This window comes from Chrysoperla carnea, chromosome X (genome assembly GCF_905475395.1).
Source record: "Chrysoperla carnea chromosome X, inChrCarn1.1, whole genome shotgun sequence".
Lineage (NCBI taxonomy): Eukaryota > Metazoa > Arthropoda > Insecta > Neuroptera > Chrysopidae > Chrysoperla > Chrysoperla carnea.
Genome location: NC_058342.1, coordinates 13,177,988 through 13,201,094, shown reverse-complemented (window position 1 = coordinate 13,201,094; position 23,107 = coordinate 13,177,988). Strand labels below are relative to the sequence as shown.

The 23,107-nt window shown below is 30.0% G+C and overlaps 1 pseudogene; it reads left to right on the top strand.

Moving 5' to 3' along the window:
* Nucleotides 1-5,958: 5,958 nt before the first annotated feature.
* Nucleotides 5,959-15,406, top strand: LOC123302939 (annotated as a pseudogene).
* The last annotated feature ends 7,701 nt before the right edge of the window (nucleotides 15,407-23,107 follow it).

The window sequence follows — 23,107 nt, the reverse complement described above, 5'->3', positions numbered from 1 at the left end:
TTACCTCCATACGATTTACAAAAATATTACGTAATTAATTTGGGGCAACCAATTCTTGAACAATTTTTCCGGGTTCATATGGAAACTACAATTGAAACTTTCCACAAAATGGATATATTAAATTACGTATCCGAAGCGAACAATCTTGGACACGAACCATCTAATAGCCGACAACCAAGGGCTGATCGAAATAAATACTTATTCGAAGCATCACGAACACAATCACAAGCCGCATCAAATAATTGTGTAAATGTTTCCACAACTAATAACAAACCGCGTGATAATATTGATCCAATTGCTCTAAGACCAATACTAGGTAGGGGTGATTCGAGGAAAATGGTAATAGAGCAAAATGCAAAATCAGATGATTTAGTCGTTGATTTGAATGAAAGAGGAAGAGAATAATTGTTACAAAATTGTTACTATTTTTCATCGAATTTATTTTATTTGGTTAAAATAAATCTATACTTTACCTCAAAAATACCGGGTGTATCTAAACGAATGATCAATAATCAAGGACTTTACGGAGTCTTTTACTTCGAAGTTTCTGGCGTCAGGAGTATCAAATTTTTGTCGAATATCATCACCTTTGCTTGAAACATTTTTTCAAACCTATCGAATTTGACAGAAATGAAACACATGGTGCAAAGTTTTTGATGCCTGATGTACTTCCGAAGGGGAGCGTTTAAAGACATAAATAAGTTCTTCATATCAAGTCAGTTACATCCTCCATAGTTATTAGTTATTAAATTTCTAGTTTTTTTTTTTTTCATCGTTAATTTTTTTAAATACAGTCTCGATAATCGGAAACTTCCAGTAAACGGAACACTTTTTGACCACCCGCATTTTCCACATTGCTCTATACAAATCACTTAAAAATTGATATTGTTTGTTTGTATATACATCTTATATGATTCTGAATAGCATCACATTAACACGTGTTTAATTCTGTGCTTATAGTTTCGCTTAAATACATACATTCCAATGCACCTTTTGCAATGTTTTATTTATAATGAATTTTTCCATTAATCGAAATACCCATGGTTATTATGGACTCCCGATTATCGAGACTCTACTGTATAAAGAAAATTTGTTGACTTTTATCTAAAAATATTGTAGAGAAATCCCATAGTTGTTTATTTTTCATTAAAAAAATTAGTTATTAGATAATTCGGCGCTTTTCATTTTTTACTCAATTTTCTAGCATTCAAATTGGCTCAGATATATGTGTTTTTTACAATATGTACTTTTTTCGTGCTATTATATAGGCTGATATGTCAGAATCCTCAAATTAGAACAGTTTTTCGAGGATAACTCGAAAATTGTACATTCAAATCGAAAAATTGTGATATCAACACATATTATAAAGATATCCGATTGTTTTTCGTTCTATAAAAATAATAGCTATGGCTCCTTGAATGTTGTATTTTGTATCCGTAAAAGGTTTTCCAAGCAATTTTATTTTCGTCACAGATCCGTTAATTTTCATTCTACTGACTTCTACTACGCTCGTTTTGAAAATCTTTTAACAAATTTTAAAATAAGTTCCTTCGAAAATTATTGTTAAATAATGTTCTATTATATTCGAGGAAATAACGTAGTAGATTTTTATGGGAGTCGGTGGAAAATGTTGGACTGAGTGTACTCAACCAATTCATATTTATGAAAACTAGTCCCTTTTTCGATTTACACCCATAAAGTGGGACAGAAGTAATCTACTTCCGGGCACCACATTCTCTTTATTTGACATTTAAAAATTGATTCTACATTTTGGACAATTGTGGACAATTTGGACAATTGGACAAACGTTTTTTAGAATCGCCCAAAATATAAAATCCAATAGTTTTCTTTAAATATTAAATATAAAGACAATGTGATCGTGATCGAAAGACACTTCTGCCCCACTTTGTGGGGGTAAATCGAAAAAGTGCAAATACGCAAAAATATTATTTTGTTGAGTATAGTCAGACGAACACTGTAAAAATATACTGAAGAAGTCAAATCCTGGGTTAAACTGTTTTTTCCGTTTTATTTCATCGATTATTATTAAACTTTGAATGATTCACCTTCAGATGCCAACGAATAAAATGCGACATTCAATGATCCATAACTTGGAAAATATTATTTTTACAGAAACGAAAAGCAACCAATTTTTTCTTATATTTGCTTGCTCCATGATCGTAGAAAATCGTAGAATCGTAGAAAAAATAAGCATATCGAGTCAATTTCGATGCTAGAAATTCGAATAAATAACAAAAATGTGCAGAAATTTTCCAGGTAATAGGTAGCTTTCAAATTGGTGGTTGAAAGATTTTTTTATTTTCCATTTCCCAATTTTCTAAAAGTTCCACGTGACAACAACTTTGATATATATTATTTTACATCCTTTCAAATACCTGTAGTTAAATTTTTAGCGACGTGTTAAATTTTTGAGCTCAAAATCCATATTTCTTGTACTAAATTTCTTAATATATAAAGAAAAATTGTTTAACAAAAAAGTTGTTATTTAATAAAGTAATCGAAAATTTATTTAATAAAATGTACGTCGTTATTCCTAAAAACTAATTTTCAGTGCAGAAATAAAGTCGTCGGCAAAAGAGTAAACAAATTTTTGTTTCGGTATTTAATCTACGGTATATAGAGTAGTTTAAATCCCAAAAATAAAAAAATTGGATTCATTTAACGATACGGTTAGTAACGTTTATGGCATCGTCTAATATCGTCCAAAAAAGGTGTCTGGCGGTAAGCACCATATCTCTGGTTTGCATAATCCAAAATAAAAAAATTTAATCGATAGATGAGTAGAGGTATTAATCAAAGTTATAGTCAAAATTATTATTTTTGACAAAATAGCGATTCCAAAAAAAAAATCTAAAATTCTTCAAAAAATTTTCAGCTTCAATGTGGTCTAAAACATTGAAATAATTTTCAGAAATCTTATTCCCTCGATTAATATTTTGGAAAAATATCTAGGAAGCTTCTATGAAAATTCGAAAGCGATCGGTCGAGCCGCTTCGGAGAAATCTTGCTCACCGACTTTGAAAATGTTGTTTCAACATAAACGCGTTTAAAGTTTCAAAAGGCGTTTACACTCAGTTAAAAATTTTTTTATAAGTTTTTATTTTCGTGAATATTTATCGGATCAACTTGCAATTTTCAAAGAATATACTTAAATATATGTACATTCCTGAAGACCAAAAAAAAAAAGAAAATCGAATCTTAGAAAATTTTAACTGGTTATAACCACTTAATTGTCCCTACCCGAAGCCACGCTTGCTTGGAAAAATCGCTTGATCTGTAAAATGTAATAAATCTGATAACTCAGTTCAAAAAAAATTCAGGCTTTTATTACAAAAATTATACAAAAACAGACCAGGCTCAAAAATATAAAAAAAAAAAAAAACTATTAAAAAAGGAACTTGAAAATTACAAGAATCAACTCATTTCAATTTTCATTATTCTACCCAATTATGATCTTCGGCACAATAATAGACCCGGTTGTCATAATTTGTTGTAAACAATACGACATCGAATCACTTTTACGTAATGGTAACCCACGTTTTTTCCTTTTCTGGGCACGTTTCGGTGCCCCTTCAACATACTTAATTTTTCTTATTAAATCCGTCCACATATCCACCTTATCATCGTTCCATTTGATCTCTTCGTACATACTCTCATCATCCGACGCATCATTTGATGGTTCGACGACTTTTATTGGAGAACTTTTTATCGCCCTACTATTTCCACCATATTGTGTGCATTTGTTCTCCATATTTTTGTAATGTTTTAATTGTAATAGCGCTGCTCTTAGTTCAGTACTCAACGCTTGTTCGGATTGATCAATACTTTTACCAACTGCACAATTTGCATTAATTGTTGGGACGTTTGCAATTGTGTGTACGCAGGAGCGGAATCTGTCAACACTAGCATAAAAGAATCAGAAAACGATAATATTTTTGGGAAAGTACTGGAAGTACGAGTTCCGCAGGGCAATTTTGAATAAAAGGCTCGATTTTTTTTATATAAAGTTGGACTAAGTCTCAATCAATTTTGAAAATTTTAGGGAGTGTTGCCCGATTATTTAAATAAATAAATGGCTTCAAAAGTAGGTATATTTAACATTGTCTAAACTTGCCTTGACGCTAGTGCCGCATAATTTGTTTATAGAAAGTCAATTTTCTGCAACTTTCTACAGAAGGGATTTTCTTGTTGGGATATTTTCAAGAGTATCTCCCGAATGTAAACAGGGCCGCCGTCTTGGAAAACACATTTTATCAAATATCTCGTGAACCGTGCCTCGTACAACAAAAATAGTAGCTATAATTTTCGTAGATAATAAAATTTTCTATTTAGAACTGTTTTCTGTATTAATGCGGGTAAAAAAAATGTAAACCATACTTAAACACTCAGCTGATTTTTCATTTGATAAAAAACCCCCCGAAAGACGATATTCGAGGAAAAAATTTTAATTCTTTCTCTGTTACTTCTCAGGGTGGATTTTAGGGGTGGCTTGGAACTAAATTCAGTTGCTTTTTGCCCTCAAATTCATTATCGACGACTTCAAAATCGCAGAGAGACATTTTCTGAGGTGAAATTCAGAATTTTCAATTTTTTTTTATCATTGACACTTCTAGGGGTAGTTTAAATGGGTTTGAAACCATCCTCAATTGCTTTTTGACCTTAAATTAATGAACAGCGAACCTAATAGCTCCACAAGAGACGATTTCTGAAGCAAAATTTTGAATAAAGTTTTTGTCTATTACTTCTGGGGATAGTCGTCTTAATGTGGTTGCAACTGTATTGAGTTGCATTTTAACCTTGAATTCATGATCAGCGACCTCAAAAACCCTCGAGAGACGATTTTCGAGTTTAAATATTGATTTGTTTTCTCTGTTACCATTTCGAGTGCTTTGGGGATGCGAAAACTACCCTAATTTCCTCAGTTTTTTCTGTTATGCTAAGGTTAATGCGGCTTAATGTTCCTAAAAGTCTAAGGAACACGTACACAAAAAATTTTTAAAATCGGAGTTGTTCCACCACTTTTCCACATTTGATGGTATTTTCCGGCTTATTTATTGCACTAAGAGTGTTTGTGAATCACCATGACGTTGGTGCAAACGCCAAAAAACGATAAGTATCATTTTTGTGGTAATCACGAATGTTTGTGAATAGCGCTACAGAAAACAAAAAATACGTTGTTATAGAAGAAAAGAAGCCAAGAAACATAGCGTTTTTTGTTAATGGCTAATCAATGGCTAAATTAACGTAAAAATTTGTAAAAGTAAGAAAAAAAAAACAGTTTTCTTGCGATAAAAACAGTTTTCTTGCTTAAGTTGACGTCCAATGCCAAAAATGTATGTGGGAAAAATCTAGATCTCAAAAAAACCTATCCATTCAGGTCGGGCAAGTCCGATTTGAATGCGTATGTGCCGTGAATAGTCGTTTTTAAATTTGTTAATAGCTTTTTTTCTTTTTCGATTTCAAAATTGGTATTTATTAAAATAAGTCTTTTTTTCTAATAAAAAAATTTATTCGAAAAAAAACACCTTTCGTAAAAACTTTCTTCTTGGCTGAGGGATTGTGGTAGAGCGGATTGTAAATCACATTTAATGTCAGTATGACATAATAGTGAGGTCATTCAATATGACATCTTTCTTCACTTACATGACGTAAAAGAACAAACGATAGCGTAATCAATCAACACTGTCTATACATGGTATTTCAACAGTTAACTCAGCCAATTGTTTGTTTTGACAAAATTCTGAAAAAATTAGCATTAATTTTTACAAACTTTCACATTAATTTTTTCTGATATTTTTTTATTAATTAAATTATTTGTATTTACAGCATTTTTACAAACTAACAGAATAATAACTGTCAAAAATATCGTTCAATTTTCTATCGGTAAGCGAACGGTTCAAACCGATCCGTATAACTGGCCCTTTAGTTGGTGGTACAATGGCCACCAAATCAACTGCGAGTGAATCAGAAGATGAGAGTTTTGAATATGATTCAGATTATGCGCGGGAATTTCAGGAACGTGAAAATAATGAGGCATTGGCTCAAGCATATGGTATCAAGACAAATTTGTCGCCTTTATCTATAAAATCGGAAGAAGTAGATAATCGTACCGAAGGTATAAATGATGTTGAAGATTTTACAACGGTAACATATAAAGGAACCAGTATTATAAATGATAATTTATGTCAGATATATAAAAATTATAATTTCAATTATAATTGTCAAGAAGATTTACCGATAAATTCAATGAAAGAAAAAATTGTTTCAATGGTTGAAAGTAATCAAGTGGTAGTGATTGAAGGTGCCACAGGTTGTGGTAAAAGTACACAATGTGCCACAATTTATTTTGGATAGCTATCGAATACAAAATAAACCTTGTAATATCGTTGTAACTCTACCGAGACGAATAGCAGCCATGAGTATTGCACGACGTGTTGCTGATCAAAGACATTGGCCGTTAGGTTCAATTGTTGCCCTGATGGAAAAAATATTTGAAGAAAGAATAAGAAATTCTGAAAAAGTCTTAGGAACTGTGAATTTTTCAACGTTTTCGGACTAGTCTAATTCAGAGTTATTCAGAGTTCTTAAAACTTTTTTAAAGTTTCTAAGACTTTTTCAGAGTTTCCTAAGACTTATTAAGGCTTATTCTTTTTTCAAATATTTTTTCCACCACGGTGGTTATCAAATTGGTTTAAATCGTGAAATTGGCGAGGAAACTATCTTAACTTTCATGACAACTGGTGTATTATTACAGAAATTAATTTCCTCACAAAATTTGAACGAATTTACACATATTATTCTCGATGAAGTACACGAACGAAATAAGGATATGGATTTTTTAATGTTAATTGTTCGGAAATTTTTACGGACTAATTCTAGGAATGTGAAAGTCAGCAATTCTTATGTCAGCAACAATTAATATTGAAAAATTTTCACAGTATTTTTCTGTGCCAATATTTGGTGCGTTGGTCGAAGCACCTGTTTTTACTATATACAAAAACGTAGTAAACATCAAAAGCAAATATTTTATTTAGAAGAATTAGATGCATTAGGTCCACAACCAGAAATAATAGTTGATAATCCAACAATTCAAAAAGAAATGTAACAAATATGCGCAAAATTAATTAAAGTTATGGATCGTTTAGATACGGAATGTACATATCCAGGTAAATACAAAAATAACTTTTGTTAGTAAAATAAGTAAATCGAAAAGGCTTGCAAAATATTTGTTACGTACAAGTAAATTTTGTGCATTAAGGGGGTATTCTGGTCTAGAAGCCTCAATAGGGCTTTTCATTTTAAAATCACGATTCACATTTGTTTCGTACTAAATGATTTATAACCAATGTGACAAAATGCATAACAAATATCGTCTATTTTAGTCCTACTTATTGCTGTCAGTACGAAAAAATAAATTCTGCACTTGCGCATATGACATGATGAAAAGGTCTATTGTAGGCACTTTTCAAACTAATATTATAAGAACTTGAAAAACATTTATGTAGCCATTTTTCATACGATATTTATTGACATTTTAAAAAACAAAAAGAAAATTGTAAAAAAAAATAAATAATAATTCTTCGAATTACAGGCCGTTGAAGTCGGTGCTACAAAAAAACATGGCACCCTGCATTTGTACCCCTTTTTTTACCTTTTCGAATTTTTTAAAAATACTTAAAATGAAATTTTTCAAAATCCGAGGTTTAGGCGATAGAGAGATATATAAGGAAGATACCCAACAAATTTTAAAGAAATCGGTCGAGTAAAATTTGAAATATCATGTCAATTACCTACAAAAATGTAATTTCAAGAAATGCGTGTTTTCAGTTTGAGAAACAATTCCACCATCCAGAGTAACTCGAATAATAATATTACTCACTTTGGATTAATCGGCGAATCCCTACGTTGGGTCTTCTTCTAGTTCATATGCAATATCTAGCAAAGTTATTTCTGCTAACCTTGTTTTGAAGCAGCAGAAGCTCGCAGCAGATATTATCTTATAATATTAGAGAGCAATCATTTCGAACTTCATTACCAGAAAATCCGCTGTATCTCCGAAAATAATTAGAATTTTGAAAAATCCTTTTAAAGACATATTATCTTAAACGTCTAACCTTTAAAAATATGCCACACTAAAAAATCGATTTCATCAAATTTCTAGACCAGAATACTGTCTTAAGAGTATAGAAAAGTGGGGCTTGCGAACGTCAAGGCAAGTTTAGACTTGTGGTTGAAATTATTTGTACCTTATTTTCACTTCGATGATGAATTTTGTTATAACTTCATGAATGTAGACAAAAAATAAGAATAAAATTTTTCGATATCTGCCTTGGTCCCTGCTACCGTGCTCATATATCCTTAATTAGTCGAGCACAACGGTTTTTTGTTTGTTTTCAATAATTTATTAAGATTTTAACTTTTAATAGTTTTTTTTTTTTTTTTTTTTTTTAATTTCTACCAACTAGTTTTTTAGAAATCTATGAAAACAAATCATCCATTTACCGTTTTACCATAAAACCAATTTTAAATATGCCTACTTTTGAAGTCATTTATTTATTTAAATGATTATTTACAAATCATCCATTTACCGTTTTACCATAAAACCAATGTTAAATATGCCTACTTTTGAAGTCATTTATTTATTTAAATGATTATTTAAATAAATAATTAATGATTAAAGAGAATTGAAAAAAAAAATACACTCGAACCAGGACTCGAACCCGGACTTCTTGGATTCATGTCAAGCGCCCTACCAATTAGGCTATTCGAGTTCTAGACACGAATGCAATTTTTTCAACTCAATGAATTTTTTTTTACTTTGTTATCCACTTTATTTATTATTATTACTTATTATTGTTGTTCACATTTAATTATGCACACAATATTTACATCATGGTCTATTTGACTAATTTTGATATATAATATGTTACATTCAATCGTAAACTAATTTGACAAATACTTGTCTAGTAATCTTAATTAAAGAGAATTGAAAAAAATACACTCGAACCAGGACTCGAACCCGGACTTCTTGGATTCATGTCAAGAATCCATTACAATAATAAGTAATAAAAATAATTAATGAGTTCAAAAGTAGGCATATTTAACATTGGTTTTGTGGTAAAACGGTAAATTGATGTTTTCATCGGGTGTTGCCCCGGTTTGCCGATTGGATAACCCCCCTTAAAATTTTCAGAATTGATTTAGACTTAGTCCAACTTCATGTAAAAAAAATCAAACCTTTTATCAAAATCGCCCTGGCGCTCGTACATCTTTAATTAAAAAATTTTTAAAATTAAGTTTTCCTCGTCCATTCTTAATTAAAAAATTTTAAAAATAAGTATTCACTCTCGTCGACAGCCCCCATGACTGACTATATTTTTTTTGTCAGGTTTTGGTTTTCCTACCCGGTGTTTGGTGTTCCTATACATGAAATTGAAGAACTTGACGGAATTTTAAAACAAGATATATACAAATCAAGTGTACAATATGAAATTATTCCATTACATTCAACAATCACTACAGAAGAACAACGTAAAGTTTTTATTCCACCTCGAGAAGGTATTCGAAAAGTGATACTATCAATAAATATTGCAGAAAGTTCAATTACTGTACCCGATATAAAATATGTGATTGATTTTTGTTTAACGAAAGATTTACAATACGATACAAAAACCACTTTCACATGTTTACAATTAAATTGGGCAGCGAAAACAAATTGTAAACAACGTGCTGGACGAGCTAGCCGTGTTGCTGATGGTCGAGTTTATCGCCTTGTGCCTAAACACTTCTATGATGAATATATAAAACCAGAAACAATTCCAGAAATGTTACGTTGTCCTTTGGACATATTAATATTGTTAACAAAACGTATGAATTTAAATCGATCACCTAAAGAGATATTAGCTTTAGCTTTAGATCCACCACGATTAGATCAAATTGAGCGTACAATGTTAGTATTAAAAGAGATTGGTGCATTATTATTAACGTATAATATGGTGAATGGTGTAAAATGGATGGTGATTTAACATATTTTGGTCATGTAATGGCTATGCTACCATTAGATATTAAATTAACGAAAATGATTATTTTGGGTTATTTATTTAGTTGTTTGGAAGATGCAATTATTATGGCGGCTGGTATGAGTACGAAAAATGTATTTAGTACACCGTTCAAGGAGGGTATGAATGCTTATAATTCGAAATTAAGTTGGGCAGATGGTTCCTGTAGTGATTTAATTGCTATATTGAATGTGTATAAAGTCTGGCGCAATCATACACAAGGTAACTGTTTTGTATTATTATTATTATATTTTGATATAAACTGCCTTCTTCTACGGAAAATTTAAAAAAAGGGGGAAAGAATACTAACAAGTGAAAACAAATTATTGACTAAGTTAATATGTTTGCATTATTTTTTGAAGTTATACTTCTTTTGGCGCGTTTGGATGAGAGTGAATTTGTGAGCTGCGCGCGCACGAACGACATGATGAAGTTAGCCACAGAATTGAAATAATAAAAAAATATATCAACACTGAATATAGTTACAGTACAGTGTATAGTTACAGTGTTTTCAAATATTAGAGGTTAATTTTGTAAGTATAATATATAGATATATTTCTAAAGAACTTATTATTTTTCTTACAAATAATCAAATAATAATAAAATATAATTATTTATTATTTATTATTTATTACTTTAGATAATAATATTTTATCATTTTGTGAATCGAATCGAATAATTTTAATCATCTCTTTTTAATTTATATTACAGATTACTTGACAAATCTTTAACAAAATCTTTTTGATTGATTTTAATATTTATTGTCGATTACTACTGCATTTGAGTTATTTTAAATTTTTTTCATACACCAAAGAAGTATAACTTCTAACGCGTGTACATAAGTACACACACTCTTTTTTTTAATTTAGAAGAAATTAAGGGGTTATATCCAGTTAAATTTTAAGATCTTGTCGTCCAATTTTAAAAATTGATATGGTACTGTTCCCGTAGATGATCTTCTGGTCCTCCAAAGAAGGTGTCTGGTGGGGAACATCATATCTCTGATTTGAATCATCCAAAATGAAAAAATTCAAAAAATTTCTTTAGTATAAGATGAATACAGGTATTTTTCGAAGGAATAGTCAATATTATGATTTTAGTCAAAATGGCGGCTTTAAAAACATAAAAATTCAAAATTCTTCAAAAAATTTCCAATTTCAAAATGATCCAAATATCTAAGAAGATTGTGTAAAAATTCGAAACCGATCGGTAGAGCCGTTTAAAGATGCCGTTTCGAGAAAAACGCGTTTAAAGTTTCAAAAGACGTTTACACTTTTAAATTTTCTTTTTTCCATGCTTCTATCTTCGTTAATATTTATCGGATCAATTTAATATACTTAATGTAAAAATTTTTAAAATTAAGTTTTCCTCGTTCATTCTTAATTAAAAAATTTTAAAAATAAGTATTCACTCTCGTCGACAGCCCCCAGGACTGACTATATTTTTTTTGTCAGGTTTTGGTTTTCCTACCCGGTGTTTGGTGTTCCTATACATGAAATTGAAGAATGGTGCATTCAAAAATTGGAAATGCAAAAAATTGATTATTTGAAAATTCTAACTGGATAAAACCCCTTAAAAAACCCATACAGTTTCGGGCAGAATTTGTTTTGGTTTTATGACCATTAGTTGAAGCTACCTGCAAATTTTCAACTCCCTATAGTTTATAGTTTTGGAGAGTTTTGGAGAACAAAAGTTGTTTATTTTTTTTATAAAGAACATTTTTACATTTAAACATTTGTTCTATCTCTAACGGTTTTCAAGGTGGTTCCTACGGATCCAAGACCCACTTGACCTATGTTCATTTACGAATTCAAACTCACTTTTTACGCCCCGAGCACGCTATATTTCGCCTTGATATCTCTTTTTGTTTTTGAGTTATTGTGATCACGGCCAGGCGGGCAGACAACCGGAAATGTACTAATTAGGTGATTTTATGAACACCTATACCATAATTTTTTTCGTATATCATCAATATTTCTAAGCGTTACAAACTTAGGACTAAAATTATTATATCTTGATATATATTTTATATATACAGGTTATAGGAAATATCCTACGACAATTGTGTGGAAACCTCATATTATTTTGCAACGAAAATTTTTTTACAAAAAGATATCATTAAAAGCTAAAATTTGAAACCTGAACGCATTTCCAGCGAGTCATCATACACGCTGAGAGAATAAAAAGCGAAAAGCGCGATATTTTCGCGATAAAACCGTTTTTTTGCTCTAGAATCCCCTATTTTTTGTTTTTTTATCAAAATCCTTTTTTTTTTTGTTTTTTACGCACTTTTGAATTATTTTTAAATCGGGGGTATTTTCTTATGTATTAAGTTCTACCTTGTCGCCCTATTAGCTCAGTTGGTTAATGCGTTACTAATTCCGTCCGCGGTATGCTTAGGGTAGCGGGCTCGATTCCCGCCGTCGCAACAAAATTAATTTAATTAATAGTTTTGATGGGCTGGTGTAGTGCATGGTATATGCACGAAGGAGGTGTACTCAGCCTCTGAAATTGAGGAGCTGATAAATAAAATGTTCAGCGGAAAGATGGTAAAACACATATATGTATCACAATGGGCTCTATAGCCTAAGTGTGTCCTTCGTGGACAGCCAATATACCCTAACCTAACCTAAGTTGTACCTTATTTTCAACTTTGATGATGTTTTTTTTTTTCTTCGGACTAGTTTTGGAGAAAACATATTATCCATCTACCGTTTTACCACAAGACCAATGTTAAATAATAAATATGCCCACTTTTGAAGTCATTTATTTATTTAAATAAACCGGCAACCCCCCTAAAATTTTCATAATTGATTTAGACTTAGCCCAACATATAAAAAAAATCAAGCTTTTTATTCAAAATTGCCCTGACGCTCGTACATCCTTAACTGCAGTAATGATTATTTTATTTGTATTATCACACCTTTATAATAATGCCCTTATTTAATTTTAGGTACTGTATTTACAACAAACACAAAAAATAAGCGTGAACAAATAGCTGCATGGGGCCGACGTCACTATTTACAACATCGTGTACTCGATGAAATGCATCAATTAATATTAGAGATAAAGACTCGTTTAAAATCATTTAATATTATTGAACATCATGGAGGCGTTCAATGGAAGGAAATTGAAAAACCACTTGTACTCAAAGTTGTTATATGCGGTGCATTCTATCCAAATTATTTTGTTCATGTGCCAAATCAAATAGATGAACGTGAAGCGGTCAAAACACTTGGTGGCCGTACACCTAATAATACCGTATATTTACAAGGTTTTGATTCAAAACAACCTGGCCCATTATATGCCAGTGCTATTAAAAAGGAAATGTAATCTTGTGGTACGGATATGATTGTTTCATTTGATTATAGTAATAAAGTATACATTCAATTTCGATGTCATGAAAGGGATCCTGCATCGATACGTGATGGTAAACATAATTTTCAAGGAGTTATGCCTGGTAATGTTGCTTTAGAAGTGTATCGTGCTGTTCGTCGTCGACAACTTTACAATTTTAATGAGGTATTACAATTTTAATCCTTCCTGTCGAAGAAGCCTTATCACGAGCAAAAAAACTTGGCTTAAATGATTTAAGAACAAGTAATTTACCTCAATCAACTTCATGCACACCAGAATTACCTGGTTTAGAAATATCATTAATCACAATCCGTATTTCGCATGTCATAGATCCAGGTCATTTTTGGGTACAAAATGTTGGATTTCAATACGATGAAATATTATCCGAAATTGATAAAATCTTATCGAAAAAATTAATACCAGTGACGTTAGCTAACGTAGTAGTTGGTGAAATGTACGCTGCACCATTTGAAGGTGCATATTACCGTGTGCATTGTATTGGAGTTATACCTTTAAAAAATGGTAAATATTGTGTACAAGTATTTTATGTCGATTATGGAAATATTTCTGATGTTCCTGCTGAAGACTTACGAATTCTACCACCAGATTTATTAAATTATCCAGCACAGGCATATCAATGTGTTTTATGTCAATTGAAACCATCAATTTTGTTACATAATCGTGCTGAATGGACTGATAAAGCACATGATTTATTTTATAATTTAACTCAAGATCGTATTTTACTTGCAAAAGTATATTCTGTGACACAAGGTATACTATCTATTGAATTATTAGAACCAGCCGAAGAAAGACCAAGGCGAATAAATAAAAAAACATTACGACCGATGAATGGACAAGTACCCACGGAACGTAGTATTAATCAAATTTTATTAGATAATGGATACGCAACACCATCCGAGGAAAGTTACTTATCGAAATGGAATCATGAAATGCGTGAAGCTCAATTAAATATGGAAAAAGATCAACGTGAAAAATATAATATTCAAGAAGCAGAGTATGCAACAATTTTTAATGCACTTACACAAGATGTTCCCTCACCAACGGCTCAAGAATGTCGACGTAAATTAACGTTAAAAGGACCAATTAGTCCTTTAGAGACTCGTGTTTTTGGTGTAAATGTTTCAAGTCATGGACACACAATTAGAGTTGATCCTGATTCATTGAATACAGTTTTATTGGATTCGGAACCACAAGATTCACATGAACGATCAAGTGTTACGTCAAATCAAGCCGGTACAAATTTACCATTACGTTATACAACTTTAATGCCAAATTTACATGGTTTCTCAGCATTAATGGCTTTACTATTTTGTTATAAAATGGAATTACGTACTACAGACGATGGTACCAAGTATGCGGCCGCATTATGTGGTTTTGGCTATGATAAAGATACAAATCGATCCTTATTTCGTGATCATGATATTTTAATTAACATCGATGTTGAATTAACTACAAATGATATAAATTTAATAAATAGTTTACGATATTTTATAAATGCTGCGTTGTATTTAGAAGATTCTACACAACCGCCATATAATCAAGAAGAGAATTTTGCACAATGTCAACGGAATATTCAAATGAAATTTTTTGAATTGTTAAATGTTCAACGGAAATTCATCGGAACGAATAATACACAAGTACATAAAACTTCATGGGGACATTTCAATGATGTAACGATATTACAACCAGCTGAATATGCGATTGAACCATATGCAATATATCCATTACATGCGTGTTTTGATTTAGAAGAGGAAGCACGAAATATTTCTTATCAAAAATGTTTAACGTATCTCTTAAATATATCACGGCGTGTTGATAAGTTTCCACCTACCGGAGTTACTTGTGATATTTGTGATTTGACGGTATTAAATATTGATAGTTTAAGAATACATTTAGTAAGCGGCTTACACAAGCAGAATTGTATAAAGTTTGGAGTTAATATCGAATAATTTAAGAAAGTATCCTGGTCTAGAAGCTTCAATTGTAGGCACTTTTCAAACTAAGATTATAAGAAATTGGAAAAATTCATTTTTATACCCTTTTTTTTTACTTTTTCGAATTTTTTTATAATACTTAAAATTAAAATTTTTTTAAATCCGAGGTTAAGACGATAGAGAGGTTTATAAAGAAAATTCTCACCGAATTTCAAAGAATTTCGAATTTTTTCATAATACTTAAAATTAAAATTTTTTTAAATCTGAAGTTTAGACGATAGAGAGATTTATAAGGAAAAATCTCACCGAATTTCAAAGAAATCGGTCGAGTAAAACTTGAGATATCATGTCAACCTCATCCAAAAATGTATTTTTAAGAAAAACGCGTTTCAAGTTTGAGAGACAATTCCGGCAGAGTAACTCGAATATTAATATTACATTTCCGAAGGTAATTCGAATTTTAAAAAATTCGTTTAAAGACATATTTTTAAATTTTGCACACGCTTTCGGCTTTTTGTCGAATCCCTTTGGTTTTTTTAAAAAATGTATTGAACAAAAATTGTTGGTATTTTTAAATACAAAAATGTTTCTATTAATAATACTAACAACGTATTTTGTTCGAAAATTTTTTTCAAAATCGAAAGGATTCGATCCATAACCCGTTTTTGGAACTACGTTCATACGACATTTTTGTAAAGTTTTGATGCCAATAATAAATTGATAAAGCTACGGACATTGTATTATTATACATGTATGTCGCATTCTTTTGGGCTAGGCGAGGAGAATCAAATGTTTCATTTTAATATCTTTAAAGTTTAATACCTTAATATCTTTTTTCTTAATCTCATTTTAATATCTTAACCTCTACTTTTTCTCCTGAAACAATATTTTTTCGTTTCAAGTTCTTTTAATCGATTTTTCAATCTACTTCTAAATTTTATTCTGGATCACTGTGTAGAGTTGGAGAAAACGATTTGAAGTGCTCACTAACATTTACGACAATCGAATGTGGAAAGTATACAAGTAGAATACATTTTACATGATAACTTTAAATAAAAATATTAATTGTTTTCGTTTTAAATTTTTATATGAAGATAACAGAATTTTATTTTATTTTTGTAAAAATACTTATGTAGTCATTTAAAAATTAAATGTTTGGAATATCTAAAGTTGTGTAATTTAAACTTCAAGAAAAATACCTATTACCCGTTTAAAAATCAGTTCTATTCAACTGTAAACTATACAAAACAAGTGAAAACAATCAATTCACTGAGTTAATTGTTGGAATACTCTGTATAGAAAGTATTGAATATCAGTAGGGCGATTCACAAACATTTATATCTATCGTTTTCGTGATAATTATCGCCAAAAGCGGTACTTATCGTCAAGTGCGATTCTCAAACATTTTTTACCGACGGTGGCGGTGTGATAATTATCGTCTATAGTCGTTAACTTAAGGAAGTTCCCTCACCAGTAATAGAAAAAAATAAATTAGTAGAAAATGATCCAAATTTTTAGTATGTTGTAGTTAACGATACACATTATTAAATCAAAAAAATTTGGGTATCTTATCGATCAATTAAGAGAGTAATTAATTAATTAAAAATACACTAAATAACATAGCATGGTATGAGAATGGTATGTTATTTAGTGTATTTTTAATTAATAAAAACTCTCTTAATTGATCGATAAGATACGAAATTTTTTTTTGATTTAGTAATATGTATCGTTAACTACAACATACTAAAAATTCGGATCCTTATCTACTGATTGATTTTTTTCTATTACTAACTGGCGAGTTAACATCCTTAACAACAAATTTTATTCTCGTGATAAGTATGTAACGCTTCTGACGCTTGCGCAATGACAAGATTTTAAGTAAACAAATATGAATACAAAATAAATGTCATAACCATACTAATTGATTTTATTTTATTATACCATGTATATATGAAATATACATAGTATTATAAGTTTAGTCCCAAGTTTGTAACGCCTAAAAATATTGATGCTACAAAAAAAAAATTGGTATAGGTGTTCATAAAATCACCTAATTAATCCATTTCCGGTTGTCCGTCCGTCCGTCTGTGGTCACGATTACTCAAAAACGAAAAGAGATATCAAGCTGAAATTTTTACAGCGTGCTTAGGACGTAAAAAGTGAGGTCAAGTTCGTAAATGAGCAACATGGGTCAATTGGGTCATGGGTCCGTAGTACCCATCTTGTAAACCGTTAGAGATAGAATAAAAGTTTAAATGTAAAAAATGTTCCTTACAAAAAAATAAACAACTTTTGTTTGAAACATTTTTTGTAAACATCACTGTTTACCCACGAGGGCGTTAATTAGGTACAAATTTTATAGTATGTATTAATATAGGAATATCAAAGTGATTATCTTTTGTTATTTACATGACGTCAAAAAAAACAAACGATTGCGCATCAACACTTGCGCATTATATGAGAATATCAGTTAAATATGTCAGATATGTATGTATGTGAAATGTGACAGAGTTATCAACACTGCCTATACATGGTATTTCAACAATTAACTCAGTCAATTGTTTGTTTTCACTTGTTTTTCTATTAAAATTGCAAAGTGCGTAATAAATTTTCTCAAATTTAAATATTTAGTTTAATTAATATTAAAAAGATACTTTAATTAATTAGTTTAGCATTAAGTCTTTATTTATTTCTGTGCTGTGTGCTGTTTTTATTTGATAGTTAGGTTTTAGGTAAGTAATTTTGTTTCGTTATATTCTATTCGCATTCTTAAAATAATTTTATTTTGATTATTGCAAAGATATTGTTATTTCAGTAACAATGTATATTGATATCTAAGAATTAACAAAAAAATTTCTTAAAGTTATTTCAAGCATTGTTTATAAAAAATGTTACTGATATTTGCAAGAAGGTTTTGTTTCGATCACAGGCTAATTTTTTTATTTAAATTGCTATACATTTTAGTTCAGAGTCAACCAAGTTTTTGTTACAATTCAAATTACAGGCACGAAATAAAATTACCAAATTTTATGTAATGCATTAAAAGTTTTGATATTTAAAGTTTTTTTGATATAAATTTTTTGATCTTTATAGCAATGGCTTACACAGAAGCTGCAGCGGACCTCCTCGATTTCCATAATAAGCGTCGGGGTACAATTTAATTGATAATGACGAAGATGATGGTATAATATAGCAACCCTCATGATGTGGTAGTGTCAGTTCAAAATCGTTTGATTATGGGAGAGATGTAGGATAGTTTATATTTAAAATATTTTTTAATATAATAAATATTCATATTTTTCCAACTTTTGTGTTTTTTTTTTTTTAATCAACTCACAACCAATTAGACTACCCCAGTTTTGATAATTATAGAATACTTACAGATACATCGAGCTAAAAACTCAAATTGCCCTAAATGTTAAAAGTTTTCGGATGTCTAAGTGTAATTCGTGGTTAATAAATTATATTTCATTTTCAAAATATTCTTACTTTAATTAATTGAAATGTATTAAATGTCGTGGATTATCATTCTTCGAAAATAGTTCCACAGAATATGTAGGATAGAATTGTATCGATCATTATAGAAGTAGTTACAGGTTTTAAGATAAATTAAGGACACAAATCCGACTAATAAAGTTATTGTTCTGTTTATGAGAAAGTGCATCACGGACTTGTCTCTGTACACAATACATAGTATTTTGACCCCCTGTCAAATCAGGGTAAAAGTTCAGTTTAAGCACTTTTTCTTAAAAATCATCCTAGAACATCAGAAAAAAAATATTTTCAAGCATTTTTTACGTAGATTACGAATCCGTATGCGACGATACCAAAAAACTTACAGTTTTTCTTTAATTCAGGAAAATATGATTTTGAAAATATGAATTTTGTTGGTTAATACAAGTTATATTTCAAGCCTAAAATGGAATATATGGGTTAAGTTAATTAAACATATGTTTTTATTTACCTTATTTATTATTAAATATGTTAAAATTATACAAAAATTGTAAAAATATATTCAATAAAATAATATTTTTAAATATTTAAGTATTAAGTAGGTATGGCGTCAACAAGTGACATCTACCTTGTTTGTGTATACATGCATAAAATAGGGTTGACGACACAATTGATAGATAGTATGAAAGCCTAAAAACAACTATTAATCTACGATACTCATGCTAACTCGATCCCGTTAAAAGTACGATTGACATCAAATCACAGAGTGAACGCAAGGGCCAAAAAACCCGCAGGCCCGCCCTAACTCGACCCCATTAAAGGCATGGCCAACCCGTAGATCGCAGGGTGAATTCAATCACAGAATAAACGCAAGGGCCAAAAACCCGCTGTAAGTTTTTCGGTATCGTCGCATACGGATTCGTAATCTACGTAAAAAATGCTTGAAAATGTTTTTTACCTGATGTTCTAGGATGATTTTTAAGAAAAAGTGCTTAAACTGAACTTTTACCAAAAATCACAAGGTCTTGAAATCTATAAATGGTATATTTTTAACCGTAAGGGGAAGAAAGAAGAAAAATTCAAATACTTGTTTTTCAAAATCAAACTGAACAAGTGAAAACAAACAACTGACTGAGTTAACTGTTGAAATACCATGCATAGTCAGTGTTGATTTCTTTATCACATTACACATACAAACATGTGACACATACATAACTGATAATCAAGTATTGATAACTTTCAAATCGAGGCACGCAGTCTGGTGGTAGAAAAATAAACTATTAATGGATTACAATTGTCGAGTAAATACATACTGTTTATATTAGCAATAAATTGTTTATAATAAATTCTCGATAAATAAAATTTAAATGGAAGTAAGAAAAATAGAGTAACTTGTGCAGTAAGAGTAAAGCAAATAAAAATTTAAACGTAGTTTTCCCATTAATTTCCAAAAGCAAGCGATCGTACAGTGTTATTAGAAAATTTTTTTAATAACAATTTTTTATTACTACAAATATTATAATAATTATTTTGAAGTTAAATTTGTATAATAATAATAATAATAATAAATTAATTAAATATTTTATCGACAGTGTAATACTTTGGGCATTAGTAAGATCTATAAAAATTTTTGTTTTTCCAGACTGCAAACACTTTAGTTTATATTTTATTTCGCAACGAATTCTGTCTGCCGCTTACATAACATTCAATGTAACTGCCAGGTATTATGTGGATATTATAATTATTCTGAAATTGATGGATTTTTGTTTTTGAGTAAACACGCCTCATGTAATAATCGTTCAAAAAACGCCAACTTTAAAGCTTTGAGCATAATTTTTACGTAATTTTCATTAAAGTCTATATTAATTATAAATAAATTTTTATCAACAAACGACGAATAGAAAACGAAAAAGGTTTTTTTAACGTTTTTTGACTGATCACATGGGTTAAACATTTAAAAGTGTAAGTTACTTTCCGACATGTTTTTTAAGCCACGCCTCCATGTCAGTTCCCAATAATACATATTATAAAATTTCCGCCTACTTGGCGCCCTCACGGGTAAACAGTGATGTTTACGAAAAAATGTTTCAAGCAAAAGTTGTTTAATTTTTGATAAGGAACATTTTTTACATTTAATTTTTTGTTCTATCTCTAACGGTTTACAAGATAGGTCCTACGGACCCAAGACCCAATTGACCTATGATGCTCATTTACGAACATTTACGGACGGACAACCGGAAATGGACTAATTAGGTGATTTAGTGAACACCTATGACAAAATTTTTTTCCTAGCATCACTATTTTTAAGCGTTACAAACTTGGGACTAAACAATTAATATACTATGTATATTTCATATATACATGGTATAAAAATCTAATAATTTTACGAAAAAATTTTTCAAATAACAGTTGTTTGCTGTTATAAGAACAAACATTTATTTTGTATTTGAAATTTTTTCCATCCGTTACGGTTTAAATGTGTGAAGATAGATTTAAATTCCTAAACTTTCTGATTTTCAAATGCCGATTGCGAAAAATTCTTTAGTGTTCGTTATTGAAGGTCAAGGCCATAGATTTTGATAAATTCGAAAGCGCCCATGTCACAGACAATTATTTTTTAATCTAATTGTTAGATATAAATAATAGATTCGTAAAATTAGGTTTTTGGAATGACGATGATAATACCGGTATTTAGGTTACAAGTAAATTAAAAAAATTCTTCATTTTATTTCAAAATTTTAATAATAAAAATATGTACATTTCAATATATATTAATTCAACATTCTTTTCTATCTAATTATTTTCTAAATTATTTCTTCCTCGATGAGTAGGTGAAAATTATGTTCTTTTTTCTAATTAATTTCAAAACTTAACTAAAACTAATAAAAAAAAACACACACACGCACAAAAACACGAAATTAAATGATTATTAAAAATAAAAATAGTATATTTTAAAAATTATCATTATTAAATTATTTTTATATTATCATTATTAAATTATTTTTATATTAGGTATTTGACATATAGTTTATTTACATGTGAATTTAGTTTTTATTATTTTTTTGCAAATATATTTGCAAGCATACTTTAAGGACGTTTATTTACCAACCTGTTTTGATATGTGCCAGAGACTATATCAGTAAAACATATTCTTATCAGTAAAACATTTCTAGTTAAATATGCAATAATATATATTATAAGTTATGTGTAACACTGGTCAGTATACTGATAGACCTTAATTTCAGCTATACATAAAAAAATATATTATTAAGCTTATTTGTTGACATTAATTATGAATTTTGATTTTTAAATTAAGAAATGTTTATATTTTAGACTTTTCTAAGAGTTTTTTTTTATACCATGCATATATGAAATATACATAGTATATTAAGTTTAGTCCCAAGTTTGTAACGCTTAAAAATATTGATGCTACGAAAAAAATTTTGTCATAGGTGTTCATAGAATCACCTAATTAGTCCATTTCCGGTTGTCCGTCCGTCCGTCTGTGGACACGATAACTCAAAAACGAAAAAAGATATCGAGCTGAAATTTTTACAGCGTACTCAGGACGTAAAAAGTGAGGTCAAGTTCGTAAATGAGCATCATAGGTCAATTGGGTCTTGGGTCCGTAGGACCCATCTTATAAACCATTAGAGATAGAACAAAAGTTTAAATGTAAAAAATGTTCCTTATCAAAAATTAAACAACTTTTGTTTGAAACATTTTTTCGTAAACATCACTGTTTACCCGTGAGGGCGCCAATTAGGCAGAAATTTTATAATATGTGTACAAACTATACACTAAGTGTCGGTCGGTAATGCAGAAACCTATAAAGTCATTTACATATGTACTATACTTTATTAGTTATGTATGTGTCACATGTTTGTATGTGTTATGTGATAAAGAAATCAACACTGACTATACATGGTATTTCAACAATTAACTCAGTCAATTGTTTGTTTTCACTTGTTTTTATTAATTTTATATTTTACCTGACCTTAATTTGAAAAATTATATCTTACCAAACCGTTTCAGATGCGGCTGACCGGATGATTGTAGATACAGCTTTGAACTTATATGAAACCACACAGTTTCAAGTCGTAAAAGTGTTCAGTGATATAGACGTTCTCATTATTTTAACTCAACTACGCCCAGAAGAAGATTTATTTTTATAAGCCAAAGCAACTAAGATCTGGTATTGTATCGACGTACAGTAATAATAGTCTCTCAAAAAATTATCCGAATGCAGCTAAATATATGTTT